The sequence below is a fragment of the Phoca vitulina genome, unplaced genomic scaffold, assembly GCF_004348235.1.
Source record: "Phoca vitulina isolate PV1807 unplaced genomic scaffold, GSC_HSeal_1.0 scaffold2, whole genome shotgun sequence".
Classification (NCBI taxonomy): Eukaryota; Metazoa; Chordata; class Mammalia; order Carnivora; family Phocidae; genus Phoca; species Phoca vitulina.
In genome coordinates, this window is record NW_022589705.1 from 44889071 (window position 1) to 44915468 (window position 26398).

Below are 26398 nucleotides of genomic sequence, written 5' to 3' on the forward strand. Positions count from 1 at the left end.
GGTAAAAGTTGTGTAAGAAGAAGTGGGTAAAAGTGTCTTTCTAATTCTGGGGAAATTTACAAATTAAAAATTGAGATCATGAAGAAAACCACTTTCCATTCATAATTTTGAGTTTAACATAAGAAAAATTTATAAATGATATTAAACGTGTTTATAATATTCCAAAAAGTTGACATATTAGGGCATAAGAACATGTTATTCCAAATGAAATGAGAAATGAATTACAGAGTTGTAATGTGAAGGGGAGCAGAATATGCAATCCCCAAAATATGCAACTTTGGCATATTGATTATTTTGAATTAAAATTACTTCAGAAACAGCCGATACAAAAATGGCCTTTGTCCCCTGAAAGCAGGAAATAAATCTCCCATGTGAAAGGTACCCTCCATGTACCAGGAGAGTAGAAGACATCCTTATCACCAGAGATAGGGAATTATGGACCTGAGAAGGCAGTGTAGACAATCTTATTACCTCTTCATTAATTTACTACCGTAAAACCAAACCTCTTTGTCAATTCTTTACAAATTTATTCTTTCTTTGTTTATTCTTTCTTTTGTCTACAAAATTAAGTTTTTTCTGTTAATCTGTCTGTGTCAGTTTAATTATTAGCCCAACCAAAGCATGTGGAAGGGAAGAAAGGGAAAGTTTTCTGCCCCTACAGATGTTTATTTGAAGTAGGTAGGAGAATTTTATTTAGTTGGTTAACAATAGTATTGTGATGACTAAAAGAACTTGAAATTTACCACATTTATACATTTAATTGATTAAATTTGCAAGAGTGGTTTAAGTGCCTAGGGAGGTTTTGCTTGTTACATCAGGGCTTAAAGAACCTGATAAGGAAGATAAAATGTATTAGATTTATGAAGAAAATAAAAATATTTTTAAAATCTAACTGATTTTAAGTTAAATTATAGATATTTGAGATATTATTTATTTGAGAGAGAGAGAGTAAATGTGTGGGTATGCACGTGGGGGCGCGGAGAGGCAGAGGGAGAAGCAGAGAGAGAATCTCAAGCAGACTCCCCACTGAGTGGGGAGCCTGACTTGGGGCTCGATCTCACCACCCTGAGATCATGATGGGAGCTGAAATCAAGGGATGCTTAACTGACTAAGCCACCCAGGCACCCCTTAAATAATAAAGTTTTAAAGTGATTGTTAGGATGTACCAGATTTATGAATAGAATAATATTTGGACGTTTAGCTTTAAAAAGAATAACTGAAAAACTAAGTTTAAATGTAAAAAATTTAACTTATAAAAAAACAAACTGAGGGTTCTGGGGGGGATGGGTTGGCCTGGTGATGGGTATTAAAGAGGGCACGTATTGAATGGAGCACTGGGTGTTATATGCAAACAATGAATCATGGAACCCTACATCAAAAACTAATGATGTAATGTATGGTGATTAACATAACATAATAAAATTTAAAAAAACACTATATTGTAAATACAATTACAAAAAAATCAAAATAAAAATTAATTTACAATTGCACATAGCCGTAAATAGTCCCTACTGTGCAGAAAAGTCTTCCTATAACATTAAAACTTCACAATAACAGAAGCACTATGAAGCAGTACTATATTTCCTATTCTATAGATGAGGAAATAGAGACATAAAGAAATTAAAGTTGTCCAAAGCCAAAATTATGGTAATTTACTCAATTTAGTAATTCTATTGTTTCCAAAATAGCTTTCAAATGCTTCCTAAAATGTACTTTATTCTTTTTTGCCTTTAAAATATTAATCTATGTTTACTTATAAAAGTTTCCTAAATTATCAAGTATAAATAAAGTTCTAGCCTTTATAGATATTTGTATATTGGAAGAAAATTATTCTCTGGTTGATTTTTCTTTTGACAATTAAAAGAGTAAAAAAAAAAAATAGAAATCATAAAAAGGAAAAGACTTATTAAGAGACTAGCACTGAATATATCTTTTTGCTTCCTGGAAAAGAGGCAACAAAAGAAAAGCATAGGCTACAAATTTTGTTAGTCTGTTTCAAGGAAGCTCTTTAATTCTGATACAAAATTCTTAAAGGGGTTTAATTTATTGATATACGTATCTTTTAACCAAGAATACCTGGAAATAAGACCACTGATCAAATACTTTACTTTTTCAAGTTTAAGAAGAATTGGAAGACATTCTGGTAAACACAATTAAGTTAATGTATGTTAACATACGCATTATACATATGCTACATATGTATACACACACATACACAGTATCATTTACACAATTTTAAGAATTTGAAGCAACAATTACATAATCTGTTGAATGATTTCCATATATCAGAGATTTCAAATTATTCTTATATAGATATATAAATATGTGACTTGTGTGTTATCATAAAAGACTCTAAAGTTATGGCATCCTTGGGTAAACAAGCTAACAAGTGCAATTTAAGATTAAAAGATAACCTTAATTCTCATAGTCCCATCTAAAATTTTTCTAAAATACCTAGATTTGACATTGAAATATAAAAATAGAATACCGATTTTGTAAAACAAAGGAAAATAAGATTTATTTGTTTTTGCCTTGAAGGATTAAACAACTAGAAAAAGTAAATTATCAGTTTTTAACCATATGTAATCTTTAAAAATGATGTCACGAGAGAACTCATTTTTGTGAGATTTTCCAAGAAATAAAATCTTTTTTTCCAAGGAAAAAAAAAAATCAGGACAAGGTAAAAATAAAATGTGGTTTGTGACTCTGAAGTATTATGCGTTTAAAAGTTTTGTTGCTTTCTCTTCAGAATCTTCTAGGGTCTCACAAGAACTAAAAAGCATTAAGTAATTAAAGACTGTATTCTAGGGGCACCTGGGTCGCTCAGTCATTAAGTATCTGCCTTCGGTTCAGGTCATGATCCCGGGGTCCTGGGATTGAGTCCCGCATCAGGCTCCCTGCTCAGCAGGAAGCCTGATTCTTCCTCTCTCACTCCCCCTGCTTGTGTTCCTGCTCTCGCTATCTCTCTGTCAAATAAACAAATAAAATCTTTTACATAAATAAATAAATAAATAAATAAATAAATAAATAAATAAAGATGGCATTCTATGCAGAAGGATCAGTAAGCCAGGGAATGGGTCATCTCATGAACTTTGCTTAATGATGGTGTACATAATACATTGCACCAGCAATATAAATTATGTGTACGTAATAAACATTGCAATTGATCCTAGAAGAAAAAAAAAAACATGTCTGGATAATGCTAGTCATAAAACTGCTCACCTTTTCCTGACTGTGACTGATTTTTTTTTAACGTAAACGTCATTATGGCTATTAAGCACATATTATACTATGCCCAGAATACTGTCTACATTTCACCTATCATCAAAATATTCATCTCAATAATAAGTTTTCCAAGTGCTATAATTATATATCCAATCAAAAATCATTTTTGCATTATTTATAATTTTTAAGTTCACCTATCATACTCAGTCTTGATATCTTTCAGTATGCACTGTGTTCCTTAAAAATTGATAAGTATAGCCTTTAAGTTAAAAATTAAAAAGTCAGCTTTTAATAGTCACTTTTCCCTTTTTTGCCTTCTCAATTATTTTATAACAAGTTTAGTTAAGAGTTTGCCTGAAGGGGAAGAAAGCTTGAAAAACAAAAAGTCTTAGAAAAAGCTTAAAAATCATTTTGTGGCCAATGATGCAGGAACTATCATTCCACCATGGATTATCCTTGGTAATACTGTCTAGCCAGAGTATTATTAATAACAGGATGCTAGCAAAAATGTTGCTGATCACAAAAGATGTCATATTTACTGTCATCTGCAGTGCTTGGCTCCATAAGAGAGCAATAAGAACTGATGCCCTTTATGATGTGTTCTATCTTGCCTGACAGTAAACTGATAGGCATGTGACATGTCAAATACCAGAGGTGAAAATATGTTCTTGATTAAACATGGTGTGTGATGACCCATGAACACATAGACATAGGTAACATTAGTCACTCTTCAGGCATGCAGCCAAATGACACAACAAGTGAGATATTTTTTACATTTAAAATTAAGAAGACTGTATTTAGATTTAGTCTTAATGGCAGATGTTTAAACTCACATGAAATAAAGCAACACAATGCCTGGTTTGGGGGCATTTGTTATAAAAAATGTAAATTAATTTAAAAACAGAAATTAGATCAAGACTTTCTGCACTTTGTACCATATGGACACATCATCAGTTGAAACAGTTAAAACATGTAAAATGTACTCTTTCTTTTGACCTGTACAACACTGAAGATGCCATTTTAGAATCTTTTTTTTTTTTTAAGAGAGGGAGGGGGGTCAGAGGGAGAAGGAGAGAGAGAATCTTAAGCAGGCTCCATGCCTAGCATGGAGCCCCATGCTAAGCCCATTGCAGGGCTTGATCTCATGACCTTGAAATCGTGATCTGAGCAAAATCGAGTCAGACACCTAACAGACTGATTCACCCAGGCGCCCTCATTTTAGAATCTTTAAGTATGAATACCCTCTGTGCACCAATTTGAAAACAAATTAAGCCAACTTTTTCAAAAAGCATGCTCTGATTAAACATTTTTCTTTAATAAAACCAGAGAATCTTCCAAAGGGGCTAGAATACATTCCTTGCTTTTGGGACTTTTATTCCATGGAAACAATTACTCATTCTACATATAAAAATAGCCTCATGTGGATCAGAGTTTCAGATGTTAATGAGTCGATCAGTAAACTCCAAGGAACACAAATCCGTAAATACGCCACTGGCTTTAATAGGCTATCAATTTAATGACTTTCCTTTTCATTTTAGCATGGGTGATAGATTAAAAATAAACTGAAGTGCTTGTATTTTTTTAATGTGAAGATGTCTTCTGCAGCTCATTAATTAATTCATTTAATGAGTAAGTATTTACCAAACATCCCCATGTGCCAGGCACCGGGCTCAGCATTGGTGATGCAGATGTAACAGGCTCACCATCCCTGTCTCCACAGAACTAAGACTCTAGTGAAGCAAAATTCACAAAACAACATTCTATTAATACTATTTCTGCTTTTGGGGGATATTTTATGCTAACTTTATTCCAATAAACCTGAAACATTTAAGCTGCATTGGTTTTCTAACTGATATGTTATTCTCTTAATACACTTCTTGGTTCCTTTGTATAACATCTGATTTGACGATTCAGAGAGGAAGTTTCTTAAAGCTTGGTTTGTATCTTTTATCCATAATTTTAAAGCCACAAGTACAATTTTATCTGGTACAATTTAAAAAACCAATTTGATGCTGTTTTTTATCAAGTGCTTTTTCTGCATCTATTGAGAGGATCATATGGTTCTTATCCTTTCTTTTATTAATGTGGAAAAAACCCTCAACAAAGTAGGGATAGAGGGAACATACCTCAACATGATAAAAGCCATAAATGAAAGACCCACAGCTAATATCATCCTCAATGGTGAAAAACTGAGAGCTTCTCCTCTATGGTCAGGAACAAGACAGGGATGTCCACTCTCACCATTGTTATTTAACATAGTACTGGAAGTCCTAGCATCAGCAATCAGACAACAAAAAGAAATAAAAGGCATCCAAATTAGCAAGAAAGAAATCAAACTTTTACTATTCACAGACAACATGATATTCTATGTAGAAAACCCAAAAGACTTCACCAAAAAAATTGCTAAAACTGATACACAAATTCAGAAAAGTTGCAGGATACAAAATCAAAGTACAGAAATATGTGGCATTTCTATACACCAATAATGAAGCAGCAAAAAGAGAAATCAAGGAATAAATCACATTTATAATTGCACCCAAAACCATAAGATACCTAGGAACAAGCCTAACCAAAGAGGTAAAAGATCTGTACTCTGGACACTACAGAACACTTATGATAGAAATTGAAGAGGGCACAAAGAAATGGAAAAACATTCCATGCTCATGGATTGGAAGAACAAATATTATTAAATGTCTCTATTATCCAAAGCAATATACACATTTGATGCAATCCCTATCAAAATACCACTAGCATTTTTCACAGAACTAGAACAAACAATCCTAAAATATTTATGGAACAACAAAAGACCCCGAATACCCAAAGCAATCTTGAAAAAGAAAAGAAAAGCTGGAGGCATCACAATTCCAGGCTTCAAGCTGTATTACAAAGCTGCAGTCATCAAGACAGTATGGTATACTGGCACAAAAACAGACAAATAAATCAATGGAACAGAATAGAAAACCAAGAAATGGACCCACAACTATGTGGTCAACTAATCTTCAACAAAGCAGGAAAGAATACCCAATGGAAAAAAGACAGTCTCCTCAACAAATGGTGCTGGGAAAACAGGACAGCACCATGCTGAAGAATGAAACTGGACCACTTTCTTAGACCATACACAAAAATAAATTCAAAATGGATGAAAGACTTAAATGTGAGACCTGAAACTATCAAAATCCTGGAGGAGAATATAGGCAGCAAACTCTTTGACCTTGGCTGTAGCAATTTCTTACTAGACACCTCTCCAGAGGCAAGGGAAACAAAAGTAAAAATGAACTATTGGGACTTCATCAGAATAAAAAGTTTCTGCACAGCGAAGGAAATAATCAAAACTAAAAGACAGCCTATGGAATGGGAGAGAATATTTGCAAATGACATATCTAATAAAGAATTAGTATCCAAAAACCTTATAAAGAAGTTCTATAGAACTTCTACAGAAGAACTATAAAGAACTTCTAAAACTCAACACCCCCCCAAAACCCCAAATAATCCAGTTAAAAAATGGGCAGAAGACATGGATGGACATTTTTCCAAAGATATTCAGATGGCTATAAGACACATGAAAAGATGCTCAACATCACTCATCATTAGGGAAGTGCAAGTCAAAATCACCATGCACTATCACCTCACACCTGTCAGAATGGCTTAAATTAACAACACAGGAAACAACAGGTATTGGTGAGGATGTGGAGAAAGTGGAACCTTCTTGCACTGTTGGTGGGAATACAAACTGGTTCAGCCACTCTAGAAAACAGTATGGAAGTTCCTCAAAAAGTTAAAAATAGAACTATACTAAAAGTCAGCAATTGCACTACTAAATATTTACCTGAAGTATACAAAAATTTGAAGGGATACGTGCACCCCAATGTTTATAGCAGCATTATCAACAATAGCCAAATTATTGAAAGAGCCCAAATGTCCATTGACTGATGAATGGATAAAGAAGATATGGTATAGAGTGCCTGGGTGGCTCAGTATATTAACATCCGACTCTTGGTTTTGGCTCAGGTCACAATCTTGGGGTAGTGAGATTGAGCCCCACCTCTGGCTACACACTGGGTGTGGAGCCTGCTTATGATTCTCTCTCCCTAAAAAAAAGATGTGGTATACATATGCAATGTAATATTACTCAACTGTCAAAAAGAATGAAATCTTGCCATTTGCAATGACGTGGATGGAGCTAGAGTGTATTATGATAAGTGAAACAAGTCAGTCAGAGAAAGACAAATACTGTATGATTTCATTCATATGTGGAGTTTAAGAAATGAAACAGGTGAACATAGAGGAAGGGGGAAAAAAGAGAGGGAGGCAAACCATAAGAGGCTCTTAACTATAGAGAACAAACTGAGGGTTGCTGGAGGGGAGGTGGGTGGGAGATGGGCTAAGTGGGTGATAGGTATTAAGGAGGGCACTTAATGTTATATATAAGTGTTATATATAAGTGATGAATCACTAAATTCTACTCCAGAAACCAATATTACACTATATATTAACTAACAAGAATTTAAATAAAAGCTTGAAAAAAACAAAAAATAATAATTTGTACCTAATGCAAATCACCTGTGGTTTTGCAGCCAGGGCTGCACTGGGTCAGAAGTCAAGGATACCAGACATTAATAATAGAGAGGTAGCCAAAATGGGACATGGGAAAGTCATGAGCTCCAAACTACAGTGAACACCTCCTGGGAAGTTGTCTAGCCAAAGAAAATTCTTTCTCTCTGGTAATGGCTTTGATATACAATGCAACATCACCCTGGACTTGGGGCATAGAGAACTGACTCAAGCTGAGTCAAGCTCAAATTCTTTCTCTGCCAAGAAATTAAACACAAAATAGGGAGATGGTGATTTTTAATCTTTGGGACTGAGTCACATTAATGGTGGCACTTGAGAAAGAATAGCCATGAATCCTTACTGAATTCCCTAGAATTTTGTAGGTCCCTGGCTTTTTCTCTTTTGCTCCTCTTTCTTCTTTACTTGAGTGAGGAAGTTGGATGCATCATCAAGCTACTAGATAATTTTTTTCCCAGGGGCTAGCATTGCTATTCTATGAAGTAGTGGAACCAGCCTCACTGCAGGTAGAAGTCTTTCATGGCCTCACTGGTTTACTCTGGTTTTCCATCCAATGCTGTGGGGCAAGACATGAAGGTGTCAGGTTATTGTGGGTTTTTGCTAGCTAGAAGAAGAATCAGAAGTACTCACAAATATGACAGGATATTCAGGTATAGAATTTAGTAGAGGAAGAAAGATATGATAAATGTGATATTCCAAAGCCAGATTTGTGTACAAATTACAAAAGAATAATAATAAGAATAATAATAGCAAATCATTATATAGTGTTTATTATATGCCAGGAATTGTTCTAAGAGCTTTATATATGTTAACTAATCTAATCCTCGCCATTGTCTTCAATGAGTAAAGTGAGGCACAGAGAGAATAAGTCACATCCCTGTGTTACACACCTAGTCAGTAGTAAAGCTGTTACTCAAACATAGGCAGCTTGGTTATAGGATTTGTGTTCTAAACTACTCCCAACTGTTCTATGCTAGCTAGTTGCAGGTTCTGCAACTTTTGGATACCCCCGCCAAATCAATAATTTTTAAGGGATGAAACTGTTGAAAGAGAAGGAGCATTTATGAAGAGATTTCTTTGGAACAGCTATTGGCACGTTACGAATACTTGCCCCACCCGCAGGTAAGGAATTCATGATGTCACTTCCATCGCTTCAGGCTTGGTGAGTGAAGCATCCATGGAATGCTTCCGAGAGCTTGAAATATAGTTTCTGCAGTTAAAAACAGAAGACTGGTACTTGGGGTGCCTGGGTGGCTCAGTCAGTTAAGCATCCACCTCTTGGTTTCACCTCAGGTTGTGATCTCAGGGTTGTGAGATTGAGCCTCATGTGGACTCTGTGATCAGCGCAGAGTCTGCTTGTCTCTCTCCCTCTGCTCCTCTCCCCTGCTTGCATGCGTGCACGCTCTCTCTCTCTCTCAAATCTTAAAAAAAAAAAAGAAGCCTGGTGCTTTACTCCTGCTCAGAGTGCAAATGCAATGTAGTACAGAAGGTTATGGAAGGCTACATGTCTGCATCAGGATCTGTCTGCATACCTAACATTTGAGAAAGGGATGTGTAAGTGTAGCTATCCATTAGAAGTAGGGCACACACAAAAAAACAGAACTCATGTGGGGTTGTATTTGGTTCCATCCAATATGGCTGCCTAGAGGGACAGATGAAGTCCCTAGGAAGAACCTGGAGGCAAATGCTGGATTCCTAGGAACTGCAGAAGATGTTGCAAAGACATTCAGAAAAGGGATGTTTCTGCAAAGACCAGAGAGAAGTTCTGCCAGTGAAGGGATTTACCAAAGAAATATCGTGAAAATAACTCCCCAAATAGTTACTTTTAGCATCTCTTAGAAAGAGTAAAGTCTTCTAGCCAGGCAAAATCTTCCAGCTACAAATGGGATGGGGGATGAGGGAAGAAAAATCTTAAATTTGAATGAAGATTAAAGCATTGATCAATAATTTGTACTGACATAGTCTAATGACAAAACTGAAGCTGTGGTTTATGAATTAAAGCAATCACAAGGCTGTCTATTACCTAAGAGTGGGTCAACAACATCAGGGCCAGAGGGTAACTATCCCCTTTTATTTATTTATTTATTTTAAAGATTTGTTTATTTATTTATTTATTTGACAGAGAGAGACACAGCAAGAAAAGGAATACAAGCACGGGGAGAGGGAGAGGAAAAGCAGGCTGCCCATTGAGTAGGGAGACTGATGCGGGGCTCGATCCCAGGACCCTGGGACAATGACCTGAACTGAAGTAGATGCTTAACGACTGAGCCACCCAGGATCCCCAACTATCCTCTTTAAAGGGACAGAGGGAGACAAAAATACAGTTGCATCTCAATTATGTCATGAAATGTGGTTGCTCAACATCTTAATTATAGGGTTGTCTAAAACAGAAGTAGAATACAACATACTTAGTTGTGGGGATAAAATTTTGTGCACTTTTCCATGTGTTCCTGGAGAGCAGATATAATAAAAGGAGAATCAGATAGGATTCTCAAATTATGGGAGGCTCCTTGTTGATTTAGTTAATGGCAGATTTGGATAGAGCCTTTGCTTTCTCAGGCATGGTTTGGAAATCATTCTGGATCAAATATTTTGGCAGGGAGTCAATTTGGTCAGACACCAGGGAGGTGGCATCAATGTAAAAAATATGGGGGTTGAAAACTAAATTTAACTAATATAGGACAATCTGCATGGAGTTATGGTACCTCATGGATGTGTAAGTTTTATCAGGGGAAGCTTTCTGGGCTGGCCTTTCATTCTGAAACAGGTGTTCTAGGTACTGATGTACAGTCACATCATGGCAGACTAAGCCCATGATAACTTTTGTCAGAGATGTTCATGGTTATAAGTGACATAGGAGTGTGGTAAGAGGGGACAGACTTATTGCTTAATTCTCAGGATTCTATGAGGAGGCATTTTCCCTAAACTTCCTAGGCTCTTGCCCCATTCTCTTTTCCATGGATATAGAAAGAGTTATCTGATTGCTAGATTCTGAAGAACTGAGCATAAATGCAGAGCTCAGGCCCTTACCCTCTCTTCCTCCTGGAGTCTGCCTGCGAACATTTGGTTTTACTCTCCAAGGCCTTAGTTGTACAACAGCAGGCCCCATGAGATGAGGCTAGGTGGGCTAATTCTCAGACTGTAGCCACAGATTTGAGCTATATCCTCCAATGTCAGTTTTATCAGCAATAAACATAAGTAGACAGGAAGTAGATTTCGGTGATTCAAATTATACCTGGATAAGTTTTTGATGAGACCAGGACATATGGCTATGGGCTTTAGCTTTAGCAAGTGGGCCATGCAGGATTTGACTCAGGTGTTTATTATAGTTCACAGCAGTTTTATTCTCAAGCAAGTGGTTGCTTTCTGGGGCATGGTTTGGAAAGATGGGACTATTTTGTCAACACGGTATTGGCCCTGTTGACTTTAGTGGATAGGAGCCACAGTGTCGGAGTTACTGCTGTATGACCGTGAGCTTTGGGCTGAAGAATGCCTTATAATTCAGAAAGCACTCATTGTGGAAGCACCCACAGAAGAGTGGTGAATCTGATTAGTAAACAAATGAAAAGTAAAAGGGAGCCCTTACAATGATGAAAATCTGTCCTCTCCTAGGTGGAATTGAAAAAGATAACAAACAAGTCATTGAAATTAACTGCATACCTAAAGGATATACAAAGACATAGCAAAGCCTGTGTGTGTAGGATTTAGCCTTTAAAAATTGAATTTGTGTAGGGTATCCAGAAGGAATTGGAGTGGTGTGAAAAGAGGTTTCAGTTTTATTATCAGAACAGAAGCAATAGAAAAATAAAAACAAAATAATGGAAAACTGGCTGGTTACTTTGGAGAAAAGAAGGGATTTCCTTAGAGAAATACTGAGATTGTATGAGATAGATTAGATAGATATGAAGCAGAAAATGGGATCTTGAAGACTGAGAGAAACAAATATTAAAAGGAAATGGGTAGGGGCGCCTGGGTGGCTTAGTCGTTAAGCGTCTGCCTTCGGCTCAGGTCATGATCCCAGGGTTCTGGGATCGAGCCCCACATCGGGCTCCCTGCTCGGCGGGAAGCCTGCTTCTCCCTCTCCCACTCCTCCTGCTTGTGTTCCTGCTCTCGCTATCTCTCTCTCTGTCAAATAAATAAATAAAATCTTTAAAATAAATAAACAAATAAATAAATAAATAAAAGGAAATGGGTAGACCCAGGTCTGACTAAACTGAAAGAGGAAAGTAGAAAAGTAGATGTTTCAGCTATACTAAGTCAAACAATTGTGACTGGAACCTAAAGAAATCTAACCAAAGCAGAGTGACAGAATTTCAGTGAGCAATCTAGAATGAATCCCTGAGAGAGGGCAGGATCAGAGGAACAGAGGATGTGGCCTTTTAAAGCTGTGGATAAAAAGTCCAGAGTGACAGCAATTGGGAATTACAACTTGAAGAATAATGAACTACACCAAGGGTCCAGAAAATCTGGACAAATTTAAGGGTAGACGGCAGAAAACCAACACAAAAGATTTAAAGCATTCTTAGGTGAGTTTCAAAGTGATAAAATCATTAGAGGTGATGGTACAGGTATTGCCTTGCCTTTGGGTAACATTCCAAAAATTTATAGAATCAGCATTTTAAAAAAAAATCCAACGAAGACAAGACATATTAAAGGGGACATATCGTAGGAAAAGGCATGCAGAATAATAAGAGATCAAGTCCAGGTTTGAGCCTGTGTAACTTCATGTGAATCTTCCTGCGTGGGATTATCCAACCCAGGAAGGAGGAGATGGATATGATTTGTTTAGATAGTAAAGGCTTTGAAAGACTCAGTACTTACTGATTTCATATCTCATATGGGAGATCTCACAGGACAACAGGAAAATATATTAGAAAAATATATATTTGTATCCAAAAGCAATGAAAAACAAAGCAAAACAAAAGGTACTAGTAAATAGTACTAGTTTTACATTGTTAAATAAAGAAATAGATCAACTAAGGAGGCAACTCTCAGAAACTCAGTTGAGACCCCCTGAAATAGGGTTGCCAGATTCAGCAAATAAAAATAAAGGATACTCTGATGATTAATTTTGTGTCAACCTGACTCTCAACCTAGCCACAGCACCTACATATGTGGTCAAACATTATTCTGGATGTTTCCGTGAGGGTGTTTTTAGATGAGATTGACATTTAAATTAGTGGACATTGAATAAAGCAGATGGCTGTCCATAATATGAGAGGGTCTCATCCAATCAATTGAATGCTTTTATAGAAAAAGACTGATCTCCTCTAAGTAAAAACAAATCTGTTGGCAGATGGCTTTTGGACTTGTCTTGCAATATTGGCTCCTCTCTGCATCTCCGGCCTACCAAACTACCCTGCAGATTTTGGACTAGTTGGCCTCCGTAAGCATGTGAGCCACTTCTTTTTTTTCCTATTTTTTTTTAATTTAGAAACACACACAAGGAGGGTGGTGAGGGTGGGAAGTGGCGCAGAGGAGAGGGAAAGAGAGAATCTTAAGCAGGCTCCATGCCCAGCATGTAGTCTTATATGGGGCTCAATCTCAGGACCCTGAGATCACAACCTGAGCAGAAATCAAGAGTTGGATGCTTAACCTACTGAGCCACCCAGGCACCCCAACATGTGAGTCAATTCTTTAATAAATCATATATATACACATACAAAGAGAGAGAGGTCTATATAGTGAGAGATCCATCTATTTAGATCTATAGATATAGATACCTATGTCTGTATCTATAATTGAATATAGTGGGTTTTTTTAATTTGTTTACTTACTTGAGAGAGAGAGAGAGCACGGTGGGAGGGGCAGAGGGAGAAAGACTCTCAGACTCTGTACTAAGTGGGGACGTGGAGGCCGTGGGGGGTAGAGAATATCTCACAACCTGAGCCAAAACCAAGAGTCAGACGCTTAACCGACTGAGCCACCCAGTTGCCCCAAGATACAGTGTTAAAAAAAGAAACAACAAGCTCAAAATGGAGCCTTTTCCCCCAACAATAGCAAACCAAGACTTTAAATACAGTTTCAACCTCTTCTAGGAATGTGAGCTTTTATCAATAGGTCTAAAATTTCCTGAGCAGCACTAATGAGGTAATCTGCATGATAAAAACCCTGCTATTCTCTTCCCCCCAAAAAAGAAGATGGGCCAACCCTTTCTTATCTTTTGCTAATAACCTCTTGCCCCACCCTCCTTCTTATAAAACCTTCCATTTTGTACAGTTCCTCAGAACATCTCTCTACTTGCTAGATGGGATGATGCCCAATTCATGAATCACTTAGCAAAGCCAATTAGATCTTCAAATTTACTTGGTTGAATTTTGTTTTTAACAACAGATAGATAGATGGGTAACCTGTTGTTTCTGTTTTTCTGGAAAACCCTAATACAGACACTCAGTTACATTTGAGTTTCAGATAAGGAATGAGTAATTTTAATATAAATGTGTCCTAAATATTGTCTGAGACATGTTTACACTAAAAAATTGTTACTTATCTGAATTCAAATTTAACCAGGTGTCTTATATTTTATCTGTCAACCTTACTCTAAAAGTTATAGAACAATAGAGGGAGATGAAGCACACTATGTGCCTATTTCACTTCTACAAAAAAGATACAGTAGAAAGAAATCCTACTCAAGGCCTATCTGGAACAGTCTAACGTGGAGGAAAGCAAGTTTCTTGAAAGAGCAGATATTTACCTTCCTTAGGTCTTTAGAGGCACATAATTCTCCATTAACAATGGGTGCTTTTGGTCAGGAACATGCTGAGGTTAAGTCTTCAGATGAGACAGACAAAAATGATAGGACTAAGCAATTCCACAGCGATGGACATGGCAATGGCCACTAGGGTTCCAGGACCGAAGACACCTGCTCACCAGACTGTAAAAATCAGGCCATTAGACAGACTCACATTCAGTACGCTGCTGGCACTCAAAAGTTTGGAAATATTTTATGGGAAAGAAAGGCATTCTGATGATTAGGGTGTTCATCATTATAAATTTCTAAATTTTGCAAAAAGGCAACATTATCTTAATAATAGCCTCTCTGAGAGGAGACTGTATATATAGGTGACATATCATAAATGCATCAGGCCAAAATTAACATCTGAATCATAAAGTTCTCCCAGTTGAATTTAAATGCAGAAGTCAAGGATTCTAGATAACTAGTAGAGCGGTGTGGTTAACTCCTTTACCTCCTTCCTCATATGTCATCCTTTGTATGACATCTATTCTATTCTCCCCACTTAAAATTGTGCCCAAATCTCTCTCTAGTCCTAAACCTTCATAACTTTGCTTGTATTTTTCTACAAAACAAATCACCTTCTAGTGAATTATTACTTATTTATTTTGTTTAATGTCTGCTTTCCCTAACTGTTGAGAATGGCAAAGTTTGCCATTTTTTTGTTTTTAAATTTTTGCTCACTATGTATCAAAAGCACCCAGAACAGGGAGAGAGGCAGAGGGCAGATACTCAATCAGTATTTGTTGAATAAATGGGTGAATTTAATCATATTGCAGAAGCTTTGATAATCATGTAGGACATTATTTGGGATGACAAGTAGAACATGAAATGAAGTGTCAAGACTGAAATCTATACTCCTTCTCCTCTCTGCCCTCAATGATTCCAGAAGGATCCGCGAAAGAGTAGCAGTTGATACCTGGGTAGAGACTGCCCTAATAAATTTCCCCCTAGTTGTCTAAGGGCTTAAAGTTTAAGCCCAGTAGCTTAAGAGATAAAAATTCTAGGGAACATTGTAAGTGGAGATTATTCCTATGCACTCATCTAATTTCTGTGTGGAGAAATTTCCCCAACATTCCTAACCTCTTTTTCATTTCTAACTCTTTTTAGGAAGTGCAGCAATTTACTTGATTCATAAATTTTGAAGTAGAACTAGGTATGTGTAGTTCAGTTCATTCCTCCATCTTTCTTTGAGATGAAGCTGCTTCAGGAGATATGCTACCCTGATCTGTTCCTCAGTGCTATAAATTCTGTGAAAGAAATTCCCCATATGAAGAAGCCTGCGATTTTTCCTTACTGCTGTGGCTGAGTAAATAAGTATGCATACATCTGGAGTGTAGTATGAAGTAGACTATTGTTGCCAAACATCTTAGCTATGTCCCCCAATCTAGCATTTAAAAGTAATAAAAAAAAAACCTGATGCTTGATCTCTGACATTTTGTCAATATCTGAATTGGTTCCAAAATTGTTCTAGAATACAGAAGTTATTTATTGGATGCCTTTAAACTCTAGTGTCATGACATGAATCAAATTGTATATTTTACAATTCATTCCTTTTTTGTAAATTTTTATTGGAGTAATGACTATATATCAAATATTGTGCTTAATGCTAATAATAGATGAATAAGATGTGTCTGCTTGCCTTAAGCTACTTATAATCCAATGGTGAGGAAATAGACATGCAAGCAACGGGATAAAATACTGTGCTCTAAGCACTGCATTAACAATCTGTACAAAGTGTCCCAGGGACAGATAGAAGGGAGGTCCTGCCCTCTGCCAAGGAGAAGAAGAGAAGCTTTCGTAAGGAGGAATGAATTAGCAGGGTGGTCACCTCTGAAATGAGAGGAAGGTTGTAGAAAGGGCTGAAATTTTAGTGAAAAATACTTTCACCAGATAACAGAACCAACTCTTAGCAAAAATATGTAGCAGGTCAAGTTTGTTTTTCAAACTCCTCATCTATGTATTTGTTTTCTAAACTTTCCTTTTTTTCCTGGGCATCCAAAGATCTCTTGATGTTTGATTCCTTCTAATTCTTGAGGTCAGTGATCTAAAATCACTTTTATATTAAAGAGTTTTATTATTTGACTGGAGTTTCTCCTCAGAGGAATTTGCATTTTGAAAGAAGTGCAGTAGAGGTTCAAGCCTTAACACAAGTGAATGATATGCTAAGCCAGAGGTGCTACAAAAATAAGTGTTGAGACTCTTTTCTAAAATTGTATCCTGAGTAGAATCTTGGAGGAAGCTGTTTGTAGAGATAACTAAGCAAGCTGACTTAAACCTATGGACTTTCCAGAGAAGAGCTTAAGACATATTTTTTTAAGTTATTTGCCTGGATTTCTATTAAAACTTTGAAAGCTCTCTAAAATACATCAACTCTATACTAAGTTTGCATGAACCTGATTTCAATTTTCTAATAAGTCTAAGAATGTTCAGGCTGTGAATCAAATTTATTCTAATCTCCCTTTAATCTTATTTTTACATCATGTCAAAATAATTAGTCAATAACATGTATTAATTTCAGTTGTGATGATAAAATTCAACTGGGTGTAACTTCAGTTTTTATTATGGCACTGTGTAATCACAATCTAAGATATTAATGCAAAGTGTAACATTTAGTAAGGTTTCCTAGCCAATGAGAAATCACTGACCACTTGTTTCTCTTGAGTCGTCTTCTACTAAAATCGTATACATTATTGGCTTTGTTGTAAGACTTAAATGTTCAACTTAAAGATGGACCTAAGCAATGAAGCATAGGGAAAACTAGTCTCCTGGAATGGAGTTACTGAACAAAAAGAGATAATCAGAGGTGGGTAGGAATATGCAATTCAGCAACTCTGATATTTTAGGTACATGAATGCTAATTTATAATTCTTTAAACGTACAAATATGTTATATGCATTTCTTTGTATGATATTTTACGCTTAAAAAATTTCAAGGATTAAGCAGAAGGTGAATCCTGAAGAACTAAAATGAGGACGAGTTATATAGAATGGAACAGAAGAAACGAGATGGTTTTTGGAGTCAAATTTAAGTTTGTATTCCAGCATTGGCACTTACTAGATGTGTGACATTGTATACATTACTTAACATGTCTGAGGTTCTAAAGCCTCATCTATAAAATGTGACTAATAATTATTTAAGCTTGAAAGGGAGATGAAGAAGTGGGTCTCATTCCAAATCAGAAGGAAACTGAATGTTTAAGAAAATTAAAGGAAAAGCTGAAGATAATAGCAATACATACTACCCACAAACTATAGGGCTTGGGTAGGAAAAGAAGGCACTGAATTATATGCCTTTAATATCAATGCCCAGATTCCTGATCGCTCAGGTAACATCTCTTCTATCCCTTATTCCCTTTCCCAACCTTAAAATCTTTTAGGATAGCTGAGTGAATATAGACAAATACATACTACAAGCAATAGTATGGGATATAGTGTTGAATAATTGTATGATAGGCCAAGTGGCAAATATATTATCTAAGATTACTTTTTTAAAATTTTTTATTGTTATGTTAATCACCATACATTACATCATCAGTTTTTGATGTACTAAATCAACTCTTTAAAGTTATTGGTGCAGTATAATAGTCCTAAGCTAAGGAGTGCATAGCATTTTCCTGGAATAAAGTAATGGTACACGGATAGAGATATAACATGATTTAGGCCAGTGAAATGATAGGGAACATTTTCCAGGAGCTTCCTGGAAGTTTTCTAGCATAAAGAGAAGTCCAGGAAAAGACAATAATTCTTCCTTTGTACATTGTCCATTCCATTGTTATGCATATTTGAAGTTCTATAAGTGTATAGCCTGAGGATTTCATTAGATATCTTTATTGGATATGATCTTCATTAGATTTCGTCTCCATCCCCCAATGCGTAAGTCCCTAACCAAATGAGTGAAATGACAGTAGCACCAGGTCACCAACATCACAGCTGAGTCACTGCAACAACCTGGTAAAGGGATCTAGTACAGACCTGAAATGAGGTCACGTAGAGAAAGGGTAACCTCAGGATCTTTTAAAATAAAGCATCCCACTTCTGCATTTAATGTTCCATAGTTCTTTATCTTGTTTATCATACGTCATCCAAGGCTTGATTAGTTTTCAATCCTTGATTCATTAACACTTATTTATTTTATAATTCTTAACAAGGGTGGTTTATCACGTTTCTGAAGAAAAACTAAAACAGGAAACACTATGTCAAAAAAAAAGGGATAGCTTAAAAGCAAGAATAATCACAGCAAAAGTGACAGCTGACAACTTGATATGGAGGGAAGCACAGATGGAATTCTATTACCACACTTTACAGTAATGGGTGTTTATAAAACTGTCCTTGAATCATCAGGAGAAGGTTAAATCACGTTCAATAATTTCTAACATGAAGGCAAGAACATGACTAATCATGATTTTCACCAAACTGGTTAATAGAAGAATATTTTGACATTTGGAAAAGTAGCATTCAGTTATTTGAAAACAATATAATTTTAAGTGTTATCTCCTGATAATATCAAATATATTGTTTGCAATGCAAAGTATAATATCATTGCCATAAGGATAGAATTATGTTATTAGGAATTTAAATTCTATAAAAAGGTCAGATAGAAAAGGAACCTCTTCAGTAAATTTTTCTTATTATTCAGAAACTCAATAGATAAGCTTTGTGGAATTTTAGTTTCCATAATATTGACTCAGCTTAATTCTGAGGAAAGATTACACCTTCATAAATATTTCTCTATATAAAAACAAGTGATTTTTAAAAAGATTTTAGGTATTTATTTGAAAGAGAGCAAGAGAGCGGCAGAGGGAGAGGGAGAAGTAGGCTCCCCCCTGAGCAGGGAGCTGGATCCCAGGATCCCGAGATCAGGACCTGAGCCAAGGGCAGACACTTAATCAACTGAGCCACCCAGTCATCCAACAATAGTGTCTTTTTTAAGCAGGTCACAATCATAACTATGCTACCAAGAGTTTCTTAGCTATTAGAAACTAAATTGTTAAAAAAAAACAAAAAAACATTATGGGGTGCCTGGGTGGCTCAGTCATTGAGCGTCTGCCTTCGGCTCGGGTCATGATCCTGGGGTCCTGGGATCGAGCCCCACATGGGGATACCGGCTCGTCAGGAAGCCTGCTTCTCCCTCTCCCACTCCCCCTGCTTGTGTTCCCTCTCTCGGTGTGTCTCTCTCTGTCAAATACATAAATAAAATCTTTAAAAAACAAAACAACAAAAAAATTATAACAAAGCTAAACTAAAGAGGAAGTATATATAGCTTAAAGTTATAGGGAAAGCCTAAGAAAATATAAATTTGTAAAAAATAAATTGAAGATTGGTATATTCTCTTGATGAACTGACCCTTTTATCATTATGGAATGACTTTCTTTATTATGTTTTACTTTGAACTTAATTTTCCTGATATAAATACAGTCACTCTAGCTTTCATTTACATAGTGTGATATATCTACTTTTTTATTCTTTTATATTTAATCTTCTTGCATCTTTACATTTAAATAAATTTTTATAGGCTGCACATGATGTCTTGCCTTTTCATCCTTTATCCTTGCCTTTAATCTGACAAGATCTGCCTTTTAATTGAAGCATTTACACCCTTTATAATTAATGCAATTATTGATATCCTAAGGCTTAAGTCTGCCATTTTATTATTTTCTGTTTGTTCCTTTGGTTTCTCATTCCTCTGTTTCTTTTTTCTTGTCTTCCTGTGGGTTATTTGGATATTTCTTAGCTCATTTTTTATTTATTTATAGTTTGTAATTTATTTTTAATTATTTATAATTTTTTGAGTATATCATATTGTATAATTTTCTTAGTGGTTGCTCTGGATATTAAAACATACTTATGTAACTTCCCACAATCTACTGGGTTCAATATCATTACCACTTAAAGTGAAGTAGAGAAACCTTACTTACATTTAGGTCCCTTTACTCTCCCCACTTTATATATGTACTTATCTTAATTATTTCTTCTACATATATTGGGTACATTATCAAGTTTTGTTATAATTTTTGCTTCAACTATAAAATACAAGATTAAAAAAAAAGTCCTATTATGTTTAGTTCTATTTCTATCCATTCTATTGTTCTCTTTCACCATTACTTGAATTTCTGTTCCTTTGTAGGTAAAGGGCTAGGTCTTTATTTCTCTCTGGCTGTTTATAAGATTTTCTTCTCTATCTTTAGTTTTCAGAAGTTTAATTATGACATATCTTGTTGGAGATATTTTAGGGTTTATCATATTAGGAGTTCATCTAGCCTCCAGAATATCTAAATTTATGTCTTTTACCAATTTGGGGATGTTTACAACTAATACTTCTTCAAATACTTTTTTTCAAATGCTCTTTCTCTTCTCTTTCTGAGACGCTAATGATAATATTAGATCTTTTGTTATTTTTACAAAATTCTTGAAATTCTGTTCATTTTTCTTAAGTCTATTATTCTCTTTGTTGTTTAGATTGAGTAAATTTGAATAATCTGTCCTCCTGCTCACTTACTCTATTCTTGGCCATTTTCACTCTACTCTTAAGTCTATTCAGCAAGATTTTTATTTTGGTCTTTAAATTCTTCAGTTATATAATTTCCATTTTTTAATAACTTTTACTTCTTTGCTGCAATTTTCAATTTTTTTCACTTGTGTCAAGGGATTATGTAATTGTTTATTGAAGCATTTTTGTAATGCCTGCTTCAATTCCTTGTCAGATTATTCCAACATCTGATTCATTTTAGTATTGGTGTCAGATAATTGTCATTTCTCATTCAGATTATGGTTTTCCTTAGTTCTGGTAGAATGATATAATACCATTTTTATCTTTTTTTAAAGATTTTATTTATTTATTTGAGAGAGAGAGAGAGCGAGAAAGAGAGCATGAGTTGGGGGGAGAGGGAGAGGGAGAAGCAGACTCCCTGCTAAGCAGGGAGCCCGATGCAGGCTCTATCCCAGGACCTGGAGATCATGACCTGAACCGAAGGCAGATGCTTAACCACTGGGCCACCCAGATGCCCCAATATCATTTTTGTCTTACAAATACATAATAATACTATTGGTATAATACAATTTTCAATTGTATCTTGGACATTTTGGTTATTACATTAGGAGACTCTTGAACCTATAAGAATCTTCTACTTTTACCAGGCACTTATCCTGTTTAGATGAGCATATAGATTCTGGCCTACTTTTGTAGGCTTTAGTTACAATGACAGTTTTCTAATTCCTTGTAATGCTAATGCTATTCTGGTCTGCTTTATTCTTCTGGCACTATTGGGCTATTGCTCAAACCCTACTGGTGATATCTGCCAGAGTGAAAGTGCCTTTCTGGGCTCCCTAATGTACTGAGTTGCTTTCTGGGAAGGCACGGAAACTACTGGGTCTGGGTCTTCTTATGCCACTGGGTGGAAGATAGGGAGACACAGGGTTTCACTGACACCATTGTTAGTACTGGATAGGTCTGTGTGCCAGGGAAAGTAGGGTTGGATGGATGGGGCCTTACTGATCTGTTACTGCAGGTGGATTAAACTGCCTGTCAACTGGGATTTTAGAATAAAGGTTAGGGCTCTCTACAAGGTATCTATTGGGCCTCTCCTGTCCCATTCCTTTGGACTGGAAGAGCAGGCTTTTCTTGATGATGATGATGATGATCAGTGTCTTTTGACAGTGCCAGTTTTCAGTTATCTCTTGTGCCCAATCCAGGGATATATGGATAAAAAGAAATACCAAAATAATACACAATGTTTTCTTTCCTCAATTACTGAAGTCCCAGCCAGTTTGCCTTCTTCTTTTGAGCTTTCAGAGTCCTTTCATCATGGTCCATTGAATAATTTTCAGGGTATTCAGTTGCATTGTGAAGGAAAGAACAAGGAAAATGAGTTCATGACATCTGTTTTAAAATAAAAAAATTGTCCTTCCATTCTTCCTTCCTCCCTCCCTTCCTTTCCTCCTTCCTCACGTCCTTCATTTCTCTCTCTCTGTTTCTCTGTTTCTAATTCTTTCTCTCTTCTTCCCCTCTTTTTCTTTCTTTCAAGCAGATTCCTATGGTGCACTTTTATTTTAAAAGTTAAGTAATTAATTTCTTCACTCTTCTGAAATATTTGTTAAATATCTCCCAAGTTCCAGGCATTACACTATGTGTTGCTGATGTAATGGTAAATAAGACAGATATCTTACTTGTCAAAAAGCTGATAGTGTAATTTAAAAATGTTTGTCTGGATGTGTCTGGATGCAGATCTCATTTAAGCGATTGTATAGTACACTGTAAGACATTTTAATATGCGGTCACATATTTTTACTACCTTGAAGTATATTCAAGTAAGTCTTTGATGATTTTTTCCTTTGAATCAGTTTGATTTCTTTCTCAGAACAAATTGTAAATCTTAGGTTGGATTCCCACTTTTTTATTTCTCCACATTTGTCATTATTCCCCTTTACCTCTTTTTGTTTTGGTCATATTTCCTTTGTATTCATGGGTTTTCTATATTTGTTCTTCAAATGTCTTATATTTTTACAATGTTAATTCTTCTTTGACTGACTCCAGTGAAGATTTTGTCTGCTTTTCATGTTTAAGTTTTTTGTAATACCTCTTCTCATCAATGTTGATTTTTATTTCTTTTGCTTTTTGGAAAAAGATGCCATTTTTTCCTTATTGTTTACTTTGCCATTATTTTATAGAGTATTCATCTTCTTGTGATTATTAAAAATTTCATACAACTTTCTAATTTTTTTTTGTTTCTACATTCAATATTTTACAGAAGTATACTCTTCCTTTTAGGGTAATTTTTGTCATTCTTGTTGTTCTGTGATTCCATATCATTTAAAAGTACGTATATTCTGTTCCTCTATTAGTGAATATGTTCAGGAATTAAAAGAAAGCCCATGTAGTTGGAATACAGAGTAAGGGAATAGAGTATGAGATGAAGCTGAAGGGGTGGGTACAAGTTAGACTCTTTAAGGTGCTATAAACTATAGTAAGGCTTTTGTCTTTTTTGAATGAACAATGGAAAGCCATAGGATCATTTTAAAATGAAAGGTTTTCAGAACACTATGTAGGAACACAACTTATAGGAGTATCTGGAAGAATCTTAAAATCTTTGCAGAGGAGATGATTTGTGAACAGATTCATAACATTTTCAGAAGGTAAAATTAAGAAGCCTTGAGATTATGGTGGATATAAGAGGAAAAGGAGAAGATATGAAAAATCACTCCTAGTTTTGTGTCTTTCAAACTTGGATGGTTAAGAACGTATAACATTCAGACAAAAAAAGGAAAAAAAGAAACAGTGGAAGATGTTCAGGTTTGAGGAAAAGAACATGGATTTGAAGACTTTGAGGTACTTTTAAGACAACCAAGATGATGTATCAAGTAGATATTTGAATATATGGAGAGAAGTCTGGGTTGGAGGTATCAATTTGTGAGACATCTGATTATAGGAATAACTGATGCTGTGGGTGTAATGAGATTGTTCATGGAATGAATATATTTGGAAGAAGAAGACTTCAAACAGTATTCAGAAATTTTAATATGTAATGGCTGGAAAGAACAAGTTGAAGATGCAAAAGAATAACCAGAGAGATGGAGGAAAATCAGAAGATTATTATATTATGATAGCCAAAAAATTAGAAGATTTTCAAAAGGAAGAAATAATCAACAGTATTGATTCTTGCTCAGGATTTAAATGAAAAGAGCATTACAAAAATTGCCTGGTGGATTTAGCAAGTGGAAGGCAGAATTCTAAGATGGCCCATGATCATCATACCCTCAAATGCTCAAGTCCTGTATAATCCCCTCTCCTTGGATGGGGGATGGATCTATGACTTGCATTTAGCCAACAAAATATGGAAAAGGTAATGGTGCAGGTAAGGCCCCAAATCAGTTGATTGTGAATTAAATGAAAGTAGATTTTCTTGAGTGAGCCTGGTTCAATCAGCTGAAAGCCCTTAAAACATGGACAGAGCCTTCCCTGAGGACAGGGTCTCCTTATTGTCTCAATGAAGTTAGCAGCCATATTGAGAATGTACATATAGCAAAGGAACTGTAGGAGGCCTCTAACACCTAAAGGTGGCCTCCAGCTAGAAGTCAGCAAAAAGCAGGGTTTTGGGTCATAAAACCATAAGGAAACAAATTCTTCCAACAGCCCGAGTAAGCTCAGAAATAGATGTTTCCTCAATTGAGCCCATGATGAGACTTCACCTGGTAAGATCCTGAAGCAGAGAACCTGGCTAAACCCAGCCTGGACTACCAAACCACAGAAACTGCAAGATAATAAATGAGTGCTGTCTTAGCCACTAAGTTTGTATAATTTGTTACATGGCAATAGAAAACAAATAATAGCAACACAAAACGATTTTTGGTGGTCTGAATGAAAGCTGTTTCAGTCCAGATTCCATGGGTTTGGAGGAGTGAGTTGGAGATAGTAGATGACTCTTTACAGAGGCTTACCTAGGAATTAAACAAGAATGTAGTGTTATAGCTGAATGGGGCTGTGGTTTGGAGGACAAAATTTATATATTTGTTTTTTTTAATGGGATGTAACTTGAGTATGTTTCAAAGTCTGTCTTTTATAGGAAGCAATTTATTTTTACCGAAAATTTGACTATGCTAGGTGTAGAATAGCAAGATATAATTCACATGAACTAATTGGTTAAGAGCTATGTCTGGTGACCTAATGTTGATCTTCACATTGAAAATACTGCAGAAAAGTATAAGATTATAAAAGAGAGCAGGATGAATTATGCTACTTAGCAAAAATCTTCTGTATGTAATATCTCCAAATGAAAGAGTTCTCTCCTTGCATCTGAAGGAGTGAAGTTTTACTATTCCAATGCTCAGTAAAGGGAAGCCACTACCATTTGGCTTTCTATGATGGTTTTCTAAGGTGGCAGCTTTCCATGGGAATTGACCCAGTAAGTCTTGGTCAAGATCCCACATGGAATTTGTAGAATAACAAAGAAAGAACCATGCCATTGTATGAGAAAATTACTACCTAACATGAATTACTATCTAACACTATTGCAATAACTTCAGATTTATGTCATTTGTGTACAACCTGTTGCTTGCTATGCATTGTTGTTTTTAAAAATAGTGGTGGTAACTTCTACTAATTTCCATTTCTGTGATCAGAAACATGATTTATTATCTTCACACAAATACTTACTTTGGAATAAGAAGAACAATAATAACAAGTGAAAAGAAAGGTAGAAGAAAGAAAAGGAAAGTCGCTATGGACCAGGTTCCATACCAAGTACTTGCTGCGGGCATCCCTCATCTTATTGCACTTCATTTTATTATGCTTCACAGATAATTGCATTTTTACAAATTAAAGGTTTGTGTCAAGCTAGTCTATCTGCATCATCTTTCAAACAATATTTGCTCATTTCACGTCTGTCACATTTTGGTAATTCTCACAGTATTTCAAACTTTTTCATTACTATTATATCTGTTATGGTTATCTGAGATCAGTGCTCTTTGATGTTGCTATTATAATTGTTTCCGGGAGCCACAAACTGTCCATATAGTATAGCAAGTTTACTCAGTAACTGTACATGTTCTGACTGCTTCGCCAACCACCATCTTTCTCTCTCCCCAGGCTTCCCTATTCCCTGAGATACAACAATATTGAAATCAGGTCAGTTAATAACCCTGTCATAGCCTCTAGGTGTTTAAGTGAACAGAAGAATCCTATGTCTCTCATTTTAGATCAAAGGCTAGAAATAATTAAGCTCAATGAGGAAGGAATGCGAAAAGCCAAGATAGGCTGAAAGCTAGGCCTCTGGTGCCAAACAGTAAGCTAGGTTGTAAATGCAAAGGAAAAGTTCTTGAAGGAAATTAAAAGTGTTATTCCAGTGAACACATGAATGATAAGAAAGTACCCTAATTG

General features: G+C 35.7%; 1 protein-coding gene across 10 annotated transcripts in view; it reads right to left on the minus strand.

Annotated features, from left to right (window-relative positions):
• Positions 1–26398, minus strand: part of LRRC7 (leucine rich repeat containing 7) — a 533169-nt gene that overhangs the window by 379366 nt on the left and 127405 nt on the right. The window contains exon 1 of one of the 10 annotated variants that reach the window (XM_032426336.1): positions 5352–5374. The exons of the other annotated variants lie outside the window; for them this stretch is intronic. The gene's annotated coding sequence lies outside the window, so the exon portion shown is untranslated. Of the gene's footprint in view, positions 1–5351; positions 5375–26398 lie in introns of those variants that run through there. 10 annotated transcript variants of the gene reach the window in all.